Source organism: Ictidomys tridecemlineatus, chromosome 8 (genome assembly GCF_052094955.1).
Source record: "Ictidomys tridecemlineatus isolate mIctTri1 chromosome 8, mIctTri1.hap1, whole genome shotgun sequence".
In the NCBI taxonomy this organism is placed as follows: domain Eukaryota; kingdom Metazoa; phylum Chordata; class Mammalia; order Rodentia; family Sciuridae; genus Ictidomys; species Ictidomys tridecemlineatus.
The window spans coordinates 35,611,142-35,624,595 of NC_135484.1; positions in this window are offsets into that span (position 1 = coordinate 35,611,142).

Genomic DNA, 13,454 nt, shown 5'->3' on the forward strand with positions numbered 1-13,454 from the left:
TCGAGGCCAGCTTCAGCAATGTAGTGAGACCTTTAGTAATTTGGCCCTGAGCAATTTAGTAAGACCTTGTCTCAAAATAAAGAATAAAATGTGCTAGGGTTGTGGCTCAAGGGTTGAATGCTTCTGAGTTCAAAATGTAGTACCTATCAATCAATCCATCAATAAAGTCATACCATGTTCTTTGGTAGACTGAACATTAGCAACACGTCAATCTGTAAGTTTATACACTAAGAGGATTTTTACTTTTCTACATTTTGGTTCTAATAGATACATAAAAACATAACATTTGGAATTAATAATGGGATTTTTCAATGTTCATACATTATGTGATGTTTAAATCAGGTTAAACTTATCCATCACCTTGACTACCATGTTTTCATGGTACAAACACTATCTTTTCTTTTAGCTTTTTGAAATATATTGGACATAATTGTTACCACAGTCACCCTAATATGCACCAGTCTTTTCACTCTTTTCAACCATGACTATATCCATCAACCAACCTTTCCCCATTTTCTCCTCATCTTTATTCTTTCCCATCTCTGGTAGCCTAACTCAACTCCTAAGAGACAATTTTTAGATTCTACATATGCATATGATGATGTAGTACTTGTCTTTCTGTGTGTGTCTGACTTATTTCATTTAGCATAATGTTCTATCAATGTCACTACAAAAAAAAGGATTTCATTCCTTTATGACTGAGTAGTATTTCACTGTGTATATATACCACATTTTCTTTATCTTTTATTTGTTGATGGACACTTAGTTGATGATACCTAGCATTCTAGTTGTGGATACATAACTTAAAGTTATATTTATATATAAATATATCTAAGTGAAATATGTGTATATTTGAGGCAGATGTTCTTTTTTGTCTCTAGTAACTTTTCTAAGACAAAAATAAAATTTTTCCAGATATTTGATTAATTTTATTCATGACTACAACTTAATAGATCCCTTGCAACATCTCCAGACTTATTCTTTCACTTATTCAAAAATCTTCACCCAACACTTATTCAAGGTTGGTTTTCATTGCAAACTTGGAGGGCTTAGATTACAGAAAAAAAAAATAGATACATATCTCTTAAAACTTAAATGGCACTCTAGCTCCAGAATCCTCAGGTTTTTGTTTGTTTGTTTGTTTTAATCTTCTTCCTTTGCTTCAGTGCTTTGAAACACACAATTTTATTCTGTGGTGTTTTTCTTTGGGGGTAGTGTTTTTTTTTCACAGTTGCTGGTGAAATATCTAAATCATCTATTATTGTATATGACCAGCTTTTGGTCTCCACAAAATTTTTATAACGTGTTATGACTTTTTCATGTTCTTAAATCCATTATTATATATCCAGATATAGGGATTTTTCTTTTTCTCATATCTTCCACTATATATAATCTTTATCATTCTTTAAAACTCTTGTAAAAATATCTATTTTTGCAAAATATCTTTAAATATTTCCATTGTTCCACTTTAAAAGTACATATTTCTTGGCTTAATTTTTGAATATTGTCTATTAATTTTACTCTTTGTTTTTATGTCTAGAAGATTTAAATTTTCTGGTTTGAAGGTCTTTTTGAAGCCAGAATTAGACAGGCAGATAGGAAAAGGTGGGATCCATCGAATGGAGGGATTGAAATGTTAATTCCTTCAGAGCCCTTCTTCCAACCTTAACAAGATAACCTGCCCCTCTCCAACCTGTTGCTGAGGTAGCCTTTCCCAGGGATGGTCCCTCCCTACAGGGAATTAATTGTGAATTTTGCCCCCTTCCTGCCTTTATCTCTCCACCTTGGCCCCTCCAGCCCATTTGCATCTCACCTTTTGACCATCTTATCAAGCAACTCCTGGGCCTACTCACTTACACAAGAAGGAGAGAGTTAAGGGAAAGAGACCAGAGAACAAAGGAAGCCTAGAACATATTTTTATTTTAGTTGTAGATGGACACAATATCTTTAATTATTCATTTTTATGTGGTGCTGAGGATCAAACCTGGGCCTCACACATGCGAGGCAGGTGCTCTACCAACTGAGCTACGGTCCCAGCCCCGAAAGAGTGGACTTTTGCTTCTGCATTTTTTATCAATTCCCAAGGTGTCACATTGAGGATGTTGTGCTGTGAGCCCTGACATAATTGTCCCAACAGCACTCCATTGTATTCTGCCTTTACTTATCTTTGTTTTACAGGAAATGCTTCCATGTTCTGTTGGACAACTCAGGTTTTCACCATCTTCTCTGTCTGAAATATCCATTGCATAGAGGCATTATTTTATAAAGAACAATATGTCTTTCTTTTACCACTGCCTCAAGGATGAGATGATGGATCACATGTCTTCACGCCAGGATTATTTAAATGCCATGATAAGCCTTTTGGATCTTTCATGGATCACACCAAGACTGCTGTCTTTGTTTTTGTGTGTTCAGTTATCCTCTGATTATCAGTAGATCTTATCTGCTCTTCTGCCTTTGTTATTTTTAATAATTTTTGGCAATTGTACTCTAAGCTGACTCCACACTTGAAAACACTCCACATTTGTTTTAAAATCACTTTCCTAACAAAACCCCTAAAGCACAAGAAGTAAAATCAAGAATCAATAAGTGGGATAAAATCAAGCTAAAAAGCTTCTTAACAGCAAAGGAAACAATCAATAATGTGAAGAAAGAGTCTACAGAAAGAGAGAAGATCTTTACTACATGCACCAGAGATACATCATTAATCTCCAAGATATATTAAGAACTCAAAAATATTAACATCAAAACTCCCAAAAACCCAATGAGAAAGTTGGCTAAGGAACTCAACAGACACTTCACAAAAGAAGAAATAAAATCAATCAACAAATACATGGAAACGTTCAAATTTCTGGCAATTATAGAAATGCAAATCAAAACTACATTAAGATTTCATCTTGCTCCAGTCAGAATGGCAATTATCAAGAACTCGAGCAACAATAAATGTTGGCAAAGATTTTGGGGAAAATGTACAAAGTACATTGCTGATTATGCAGTACATTGCTGGTGGTACTGCAAATTCATGCAACCACTTTGAAAAGCAGTATGAGGATTCCTCAGAAAACTTGGAATGGACCCACCATTTGACCCAGTTACCCACTCCTCCATTTATACCCAAAGGACTTAAAATTAGCATACTACAGTGGCACAGCCTCATCAATGTTTATAGCAGCTCAATTCACAATAGCCAAATTATGGAACCAACCTTGATGTCTTTCAATAGATGAATAGATGAAGAAAATGTGAGATATATATATACACACACAGATACATACATATACACACACATACAATGGAATATTACTCAGCCTTAAAGAAGAATGAAATGATGGCATTTGCAGATAAATGGATGGATTTGGAGAATATCATGCTAAGCTAAATAAACCAATCCCCCCAGAAAAACAAAGGCCAATGTTTTCTCAGATATGATGCTAATTCACAATGAGTGGGTGGATGGCTAGGAAAACATAGAGGTGCTTTGGATTGGGCAGAAGGGAGTGAAGTGGGGGAGGAAGGAGAGGGGTATGGGAGTAGGAAGGACAGTAGAATGAATCATACATTATTACTCTATGTACATATATGATTACACAATTTTACATCATGTACAACCAGAAGAATGAGAAGTTATACACCATTTATATATTATAGGTCAAAATGCATTCTATTGTCATGTATAATTAATTAGAACAAATAAAAGTAGATGAGAGAAACTCAATAATAAAAGGATAACTCTTTTTCCAAAAAGGCAAAGTATCCATAGATATTTCTCAAAATTAGTTATGTGTGTGCTACTCAATGAATGAAAAGAAAATCATTAACCATCAGGGAAATGCAAATTAAAATCTCAGGAGATAATACTCCACACACTCTAAGATGATTATTATAAAAAAGGTAATGGCAAGTGTTGGAGAAATCAGAATCCACAACTAATGGTGGGAATTCAAATTTATATATAATATGTCAGTTCCTCAAAAAGTTAGATACAAGAGTTGGGGAAGTAGCTTAGTGATGAAAAAAAATCTATATTTTTATGTTTAATCATTTTGTGTTGATTTTATCTTTTCCTTAAAGCACCCCACCTACTCAGCTTCAATGGAGGTTGGCTTTACAGAAATCATCTGCAAGAACATCTGTATTTATTTGTGATTCAGTGGATTCTTTACAATGTTTGCTTTATTTTCCTATTACATTACTGCTCAACATCAGAGGTCACGTTATGTATCATGAATAATACTGATAACTGAGAGTGGTAAAATATGCTAGAGATCTGGACAAGTATAGAAATTCACTTTTGGATCTTCAGAGTGATTGTGTTCAACTTTATCTATCAGTAAAATAGTGTGCCATTTGTTCTGAATTAATCAAGATCTCAAAATATTCTCAAATTGCTATATTCGCATATTGTACTTACTTCAGCTGAATCCTCCCAAAATTGGAATTATGTGCATGAAGTTTATAAGACTACATGTGCTGATCACACACTACATGATCAGCTCTAGTGTTGGAGAGTTGTTGCTAACTTAACAATGCAGAATCCCTGGGATTCCCAGCATAATGGGAGTACACACCACTCAGCAGCTCTTTTCCTTGAACTTCGTCATGTAGCTCATGAAAATGATTGTACAGTAGAACTGCAGTGTTCTCTCCATAGTAAGATATGCAGGTGATGTTTGGCTGTCAGAAAGAGACAGGAAGAATATCTGGACCATTCTCTCATATAAAGCAAAACCCTGATTCTACAGGAGAGCAGAAGTTTTATTTCTTTTCCAAGAAAAGTTTGGTTGCTGCTGGGGGAGTAAAAAAAAAAAAAGCATTTGGCCATTGTGAGAGGGGCACAATCTCCTCACATCCAAGACCCTACACTGCTAGTAAAAAGACTACTGCTGCTGGTGAGAGGTGGTCAACCCAGCCCTATGCAAGACCACAAAGAGCAAATTTCCTTTGCCAAGACAGGAAGAGGTAAGAATAGTGAACATTCTCCCCTCTTCAGCCCCAGGCACAGAGAAATTTGAATAAATAAAGTTTGCACAGAACAGAGAATTGTGTCCATCACCCACCAGGAGCTGCAGACCTACTGTGCAAAGAACAACTTATTGTGGACTGAGGAATAGAGTGTATGTAAGGCTTACTGTAATTTGGTCACTACTAAACTCTACAAAATCGTGCCAGCACTCCAGGCTTTACACTAAGCACAGGAAGGAACAGTTCACAGCTAGATGGATTTGAATTCTTTGGTGCACCGATGATAACTATAGAAACATCAAAACCAAACTTTGTTAAATAAAGTTAATTCAAATTCACACATTAATAGCCCAAAGACAAAGATGCATACTAACAAGGGGATATAAAACTGATGTCAGTTGTTAACTACACTTTATACATAATTCTGACATTTACTCAAATTCTATTAGGCACACTCAAAAATCAATAAGAATAGTTATCAGTAGTAAAGAGATAAAGTAATAAAGACAGATACGGAGATGGTATAGGCATTAGAACTATCAGTCAAAATGCTATAAATATCTTTGATAAGTTGTTAAAGCATCTAGATGACTAGGTTTAAAATATGTATGAAAAGATAGAAGATTTTATCAGTGAGAAGAAAATTATTTTAAAAGAATAAATGAAAATGATGGAAATAAAAAGCACACTATTAGAGATGAAAAATTCCTTCTGTGAAACTAACAGCATAAGTCATTTAATTTGAAATATCTTGCCTCTTGTGTTTTGTTCTGTAAACACACAATCCCCTCAAAGTTTGACTTCTCTTAATGTGAGATTGTGTCAACTCAATGATAGATCAGTGGAAAACAGATAAGCCCGAGAAGAGCCCCAAGTAAGTGTAAATCCCAGTCAAAAAGATCTTCCATGGGAATTTCATCTTGGTTACCCCAAACAAGCAGAACATATTTTAGCTAAAATAACAAAAATAGTACAAAGGAAGAATGTTAAAATCTGCAAGAATGAAATATCAAGTCATGTATAAAAGTGAAACCACCAAAATAATAACAGATTTCTCAGTAGACACTCTGAAGTTCAAGAAGGTATAAAATGATATATTTTAAGCCTAGAAAAAAATAGCTACTAATAGAAATTACTATATCCAGACAAGCTTTCCTTTGGCTTCAAATAAGAAATAAAGACCTACCAAGATGAGTATAAACTAAAGGAATTCATGACTATTAAGCCAGCATTGCTGAATATATTTGAAGCAATCTCACACTCAGAAGAGGAAGAGAAACACAACCATGAAAACATGAGAAAGAACAAACCTCACTAGAAGAGTAAATATGCAAGTGAGAATTAGGAAAGACTCAAACATTAGAAATAAAACAAAAAGACGGCAATCAGTATGTACTTTCTATGCTAACTCTGCATGAAAATGGTCTTAGTTCTCTAATTAAAAACCCAGGCTAGCAAAAGGGATCAAAAACCAAGATCCTATTGTTTGTTGCCTGCAAGAAACACTTAGCCAGCAAAAAAATGGGAAGATTAAAAGGATGAAAAATGCCATTCCATGCAAATGGAACCCCAAAGCAAGCAGGATTAGTTCCACTCATATCTGACAAAGCAGACTTCAAAACAAAACAAAGTTAGAAGAGATAAGTTTACTACATACTGATTTTTAAAAAAAAAACCCACTTAGTGAAAGAGGTGAAAGACCTCTACAATGAAAACTACAGGACACTAAAAAAAAAAAAAAAATGAAGAGACCTTAGAAGATGGAAAGATTTCCTTTGTTCTTGGATAGGCAGAAATAATATTGTCAAAATGACCATGCTACCAAAATCACTGTACAGATTTAATGCAATTCAATCAAAATCCCAATGACATTCCTCATAGAAATAGAAAAAGCAGTCATGAAATTCATCTGAAAAAATAAAACACTCAGAATAGCTAAAACAATCCTTAGCGAAAAGTGAAGCAAGTGGCATCACTATACCAGACCTTAAACTGTACTACAGAGCAATAGTAACAAAAACAGCATGGAATTGGCAGCAAAATAGTTTTGTAGACCAATGGTACAGAATAGAGGACACAGAGACAAACCCAATAAATACAGTTATCTAATAGGTACCAAAAACATATATTGGAGAAAACAAAGGCTCTTCAACAAATGGTGCTAGGAAAACTGGAAAACCATATGCAACAAAATGAAATTAAGCCCCTATCCCTTGCCATGCACAAAAAAGTGAATCAATAACCTAGGAATTAAACCAGAGACCCAGCACCAGCACCTAATAGAAGAAAAAGTAGGCCCAAATCTTCATCATGTTGGATTAGGCTCCGACTTCCTTAATAAGACTCCTATATTGCAAGAATTAAAATCAAAAATCAATAAATGGAATGTGCTCAAACTAAAAAGTTTATTCTCAGCGAAAGACAGAATCTGTGAGGTGAATTGAGAGCCTGCAGAAGGGGAGCACATTTTTACCTCAAGCACATCAGCTAAAGCTCTAATTTCTAGGATATATAAAGAACTCAAAAATCTTAACACCAAAAAAACAAATAACCCAAACAATCAATGGGCCTGGGAACTGAACAGGCACTTCTCAGAAGATGATATATAATTAATCAACAAATATATGAAAAAATGTTCAACATCTCTAGCATTTAGAGAAATGCAAATCAAAACTACTCTAAGATTTCATCTCACTCTTGTCAGAATGGCAGCTATTATGAATACAAACAACAATAAACATTGTTGAGGATGTGGAGAAAAAGGTACAATCATACATTGCTGGTGGGACTGCAAATTGGTGCTGCCAATATGGAAAATAGTATGGAGATTCATTGGAAAACTGGGAACGGAACCACCATTTGACTGAGCTATCCTTCTCCTCAGTCTATACCCAAAGGACTTATAAATTATTCTATAACTTTGTTACTGTTAATTTTGCAGTGAAATCAAAAGTACACAGAATGCCTTACAGTATGCCAACTCTAATCCCTTCAAGTATATACCAAGGAGTGGTATAGCTAGATCATATAGTAACCCCATTTTAGGATTTTTGAAGAACTTCCATACTGATTTCCTTAATGACTGTGCTAATTTTTATTCCCACAAACCATGAGTAAAGGTTTGTTTTTCCCTAAAGCTTCACCAGCAATTATTAATTTTTGTATTTTTAACAATAGCCATTCTGACTAGAATAAGATGAACTCTCAATGTAGTTTTGTGTTTCATTTCCTTAATTGCTATTAATGTTGAACACATTTTCATATAATTATTAGCTATTTCTACTTATTTTGACTCATGTTAAATTCATTTACCTATTTATTGGATTATTCAGTTTTGAGATGTTAAAATTTTTGAATTCTTTATGTATTTGGAATATTAACTCTCTGTCAGAAGAGTAGGTGACAAATATTTTCTCCCATTCTGTAGAATGTCTCTTCATTCTGTTAATTGTTTCCTTTGCTCTGCATAAGCTTTTTAATTTGATAAATTCCCATTTCTAAATTCTTGCAAAGCCCTGACCCTGGGTATAGCAAAATCATAATCCTTCTATGATAGGCAAAGCAACTGAACATTTCTTAAATAAACTTTATTCAATATAAAAAAATTGTATTAATCATAAACTGAACACCAAATGCTGAAAATAATGGCTTGTGTGATGTCTGTTTACATTATATATACATTAAAACTAATTTTTAATTTTAGTTTTCTGAGTTATATCATTATTATTATTATTTAACTCAAAATCCTCCTAATCCTTTTGGCCTATAATGGAGTTGTAACAATGGAAATGACCACTAGATGTTGCTAGTTATCTAGTTTATAAATCTAAGCAATCGCATTCTTTAAAAGCTTACTTCTACCTTCACCAATTTTTTTCAAACACAATATCTAATCCCATGTTTTGAGTATACTTGAATCATATAAAGAACTACAATGTATAACACCGAAGTTTTTAGAAAAACTTGCTTCCAATTCTTTACTCAACCTCTTTTTTTGGGGGGGGGGGGGGTCGTGTACCAGGGCTTGAACTCAAGGTCACTGGACCACTGAACCACATCCTCAGCCCTGTTTTGTATTTTATTTATGCACAGGGTCTCACAGACTCCAGAGCCCCTGTGATTACAGGCATGTGCCATCACACCCAGCCTTCAACCGCTTTTCTTTACATTCTAACATGTAACCATCCAAATGTATATTTATTTATTATAAAAAAACTATATTATGAGAAAATGATACTCATAGTTTTTTAAAATATATGATCCACACCATGTTAACTTTGCTTTCTTTGCTCTATGACTACATATGATTTAATTAAAACTTTATTCAACTTGGCACATTTATTCCAGAACAAGGAGAAATGAATGTTTTGCAAACATTCAATTGCTTCAGATACTTTCTTTGCTATATAACCTAAGAATCGGGAAATGCTGGAGGCAGATAGGTATGATTAGGGCATGGGAATTTTGCTTATGTACAAAATCAACAGAACAGGTTAGGCAAACTTCTGGAAAAGCAGTCTCAATTACTGCTTCCATCAATCAGACAAGTTTTCTATTTTTCACTTTTTTTTTCTCTTGAAATGTGGTGGATGATGCAAAATACTAAGAACCAGGAAAACAAGATAGAAAGGGTTATCACCTCCACGTAAATTGGAGGGCATCTATAGAGGTCTGCTGCTGTTATTATTTAGATGTAGTGTCCTCTGAAAGCTAATGTGTGAGACAATGCAAGAATGTTTGGAGAAGAAATAATTGGGTTTTAGCTTTAACCTAATCAGAGAATTGATCTCTGGTGGGATTAACTGAAGTGGTAGGATGTGGCTGGAGGAGATGGGAATTGGGGCATGGCTTTGAGGTACATATTTGTATCTGGTAAATTGAGTTTCTTTCTCTACTTCCTGATCATGGTGATGTTAGCTGCTTCCCTCTGCCACACTCTCCAGCCATGGTGTCCTGCCTCACCTTGAGCCCAGAGGGATGGAGTCCCTCTGTTGACCTCTGAAACTGTGAGCTCTCAAATATTAACTCTTCCTTCTCTACAACTGTGCTGGTTGCATCCTTAAGTCACAGCAGCTAAAAAGCTGGATAAAATAGCTGCCTAAGATCCCTGTGTAGAGGCAAGCCAATTGTGGGAAGGCCTTAGGTGTCCCTATTAACAGGTGTGACTGAAACACTAGACAAAATTGAGAGGAAGTCACACTTTTATCTTTGAGAATACATTGCAATGATTTATATCTATGATTCAGCCTCTGGGCTTTCATTTGTCTATATCATACAAGGTAAAATGTGTCAAAGGCTTTTACTTGGAAAATTAGTTGATTTATGGAAAAACACACATAAATTACCAAAGCCACTGATAAAGAGGTTTTTTTTATCTCCAGAAATAGGGATGCATGGTGACTGGTTTTCTGGAACAAATATTTATCAAAATTATAGGAATAAGGATTGTAGTCCTCAAATATAGCCCAGCTTCTTACAAAGTATGCTGCATAATATTCAAAGGTAAGAAAAGTAGAAATAACTGCAAACAAATTTGGCATTTTTCTGAATCTCACTTCCTACAGTTTTCAAAAAAGATGATTTCATGATTATCTGTCCCTCAAACTAAGCATATATATTTCACTCAATAAAATATATTTTATATATTTTTGAAGATGGTAGTGACTTTAACCTTTGTTCCAAGGGAATGTGAAACCAAGAACTTAGGCTTTTAAATTTACAAGATTCTCACATCAAATGTTTAGTTTTATTTACTTTTTCCAATGTTATAATATTTACTAATAACTGAATCTCAGATAATACCACTGCCAAGAGCCATGAGTAATAATATTCCTTGCACATATAAAGTTACAAAGCAAAAACAGTGAGATAACACTTCTACTAGAATCAGGCAATCTTTTAGTAAAGCTGTTCTGCCTAAATCAGGGAGAACATGAAGCATCGTTGAGAAAGAACTACTATTACCTCTTTAAAAAGTTTTATGGTAATATTCTGCCCAAAAGCTAGATCCTCTTGTCCTAAAGATAATAACTAGAAACTAAATATTAACATCAGTATTAATGATTAGTGTCCCAACTGTACAACCTCTTGCACCATCCCAGTAGTTTTAGTCAGCTTTCATTGTTGTGAACAAAAGATCTGACAAAACAACAATGAGGAGAAAAGGCTTGTTTAGGGCTCATGGTTTTACAGGTTTCATTCCATAGATGGCTGACTCCATTGCTCTGGGCCCTGAGCTGAGGCAGAACATCATTCAGAAGAACTTGTCAGAAGAAAGCACTCAAGACATGGTAAACAGGAAACAGAGAGGGCTGTGCTCACCAAGGACAAAAATCACAAAGTCACACCCTCAGTGACCTACTTCCTCCAGCCACACCCTACCTGCCTACAGTTACCACCTAGTTAATCCATATCAGTGAATTAACCCAGGGATTAAGTTAAGGATCTCATAATAAATAGTCATTTCATATCTGAGCATTCTCATGTCACGCATGGGCTTTTGGAGGACACCATATATCTGACCGGTAACAGTAGCTAACTAGGCTTGCACCAGGAGCTTTCCTTTACATGTCTTGTATGCAATCATCATACCAGGGTTCCCCTCTCACCCAGAAAACCAGTGGAAGTCCTATTCATTCTTTAAGACTGAGGATTATGTGTCTTCTTTCTTGAAGATTCCCTGTATTAATTTAACCCATCTCTCACCCTGTACAAAACTCAGCTCACAGTGGATCAAGGATCTAGATATTAGGCCAGAAATGCTGCACAAACTAGAAAAAAAAAGGTAGGCCCAACTTTCCAACATGTCAGCACAGGATCTGACTTCCTTAATAAGACCCCTAAAGTGCCAGAAGTAAAATCAAGAATCAATAAATGGGGTGGCATCAAACTGAAAAGCTTCTTCACAGCAAAGGAAACAATCAAGAACATGAAGAGAGAGCCTACAGAATGGGAGAAAATTGTGCCACCCAAACCTCAGATATAGCATTAATTTTCAAGACATATAAAGAACTCAAAGAAAGAATATAAAGAATCCAAAGAAATTATAAAGAATCCATATAAAGAATTATAAAGAATCCATATAAAGAATCCAAAGAAATTAAAATTGGCATACTACAGTGATGCAGCCACATCAATGTTTACAGCAACTCAATTCACAATCACTAAGCTATGGAACCAAACTAGGTGCCCTTCAACAGATGAATGGATAAAGAAAATGTGGTATGTATACACAATAGAGTATTACTCATCCATAAAGAAGAATGACTATGACATTTGCCTATAAATGGATGGATTTGGAGACTATCATGCTAAGTGAAGTAAACCAGACCCAGAAAACCAAAGGTTGAATGCTTTCTCTGATAGGTAGAATCTAACTCACAGTAAGGGGAGAGGTGTGTGTGGAAGAATAGAAATGCAGTACTTTGGACAATGAGGAATGGAGGGATGGGAGGGGGGATAAGTAAAAGAAAGACAGTGGAATGAATCTGACATAGTTTCCCATGTACAAATATGAAAACAACAGAGTAAATCCCACCATCATGTATATCCATAAGAATGGGACTCCAACTAGAAAAAGGTATGTTTCATGATTGTATAATTATATAAAAAAATGAATTCTACTATCATATATAATTAAAAAGAACCAATAAAAATTTTTATAATTCATCATATATTTAAAATAAAGTGAAACATACTCTTGTCCTGTCACCCCCACTTGACAATACCTTGTTTTTCTTTCTTTCCTCCCTACATTCCTTCTTTTTCTTCTTCTTTTTTTGGCAAGAATATTTAAGAACAGGAAAATGATGCTACTGAACATCTCAATGTGTTTAAAATTTCCACTTGGTGTGTTTAAATTTTTCACTTTGCTATTTTAAAAGTCAAAACTAAAAAAATAAAGTTCTCATTCATTGCTAATTTTAAAAAGCTGAGCTAATCACTTTCTCTTCCTCTATACTTCTCTAGCTCTGTAGAGTTCACACATTTTCCTGATTGTTTCTTCTTACAGTGAATGGAATTATATTATCATAGCTCTCAGCATCTGCAGTCTCTAGCCAGCCAGCCATACTTCCATTAAACAACTGCCAATTTTGCATTTCCCAATATTGACTAAACAACAGCATAAAACTGACAACAGTTCTTGCTATCTGTTTGGGATTTGACTTTGGTAGAATATTTACTCCCTGCCTCTCTATTCCCTTCTCTTACAAGAAAACTTGGTAAGTATTCATTCTTTTAAAATAAAGCAAGTTTAAATTTTTAAAAAATGGAATGAAAATTAAAGACAGTCCCCATACACCTCCTGATCCCACACATGCACAGCCTATCCCACGATCAAGACCCCACTAATGTGGGACATTTATTATAATCAATGATTTTACTATTGATACATCAGTCCATAGTTTACATCAAGGTCCACTCTTAGTAACAAGCATTCTACGGATTTTGAAAAATGCATAATTCATTACTTTAAATTCTACTGTGCTACA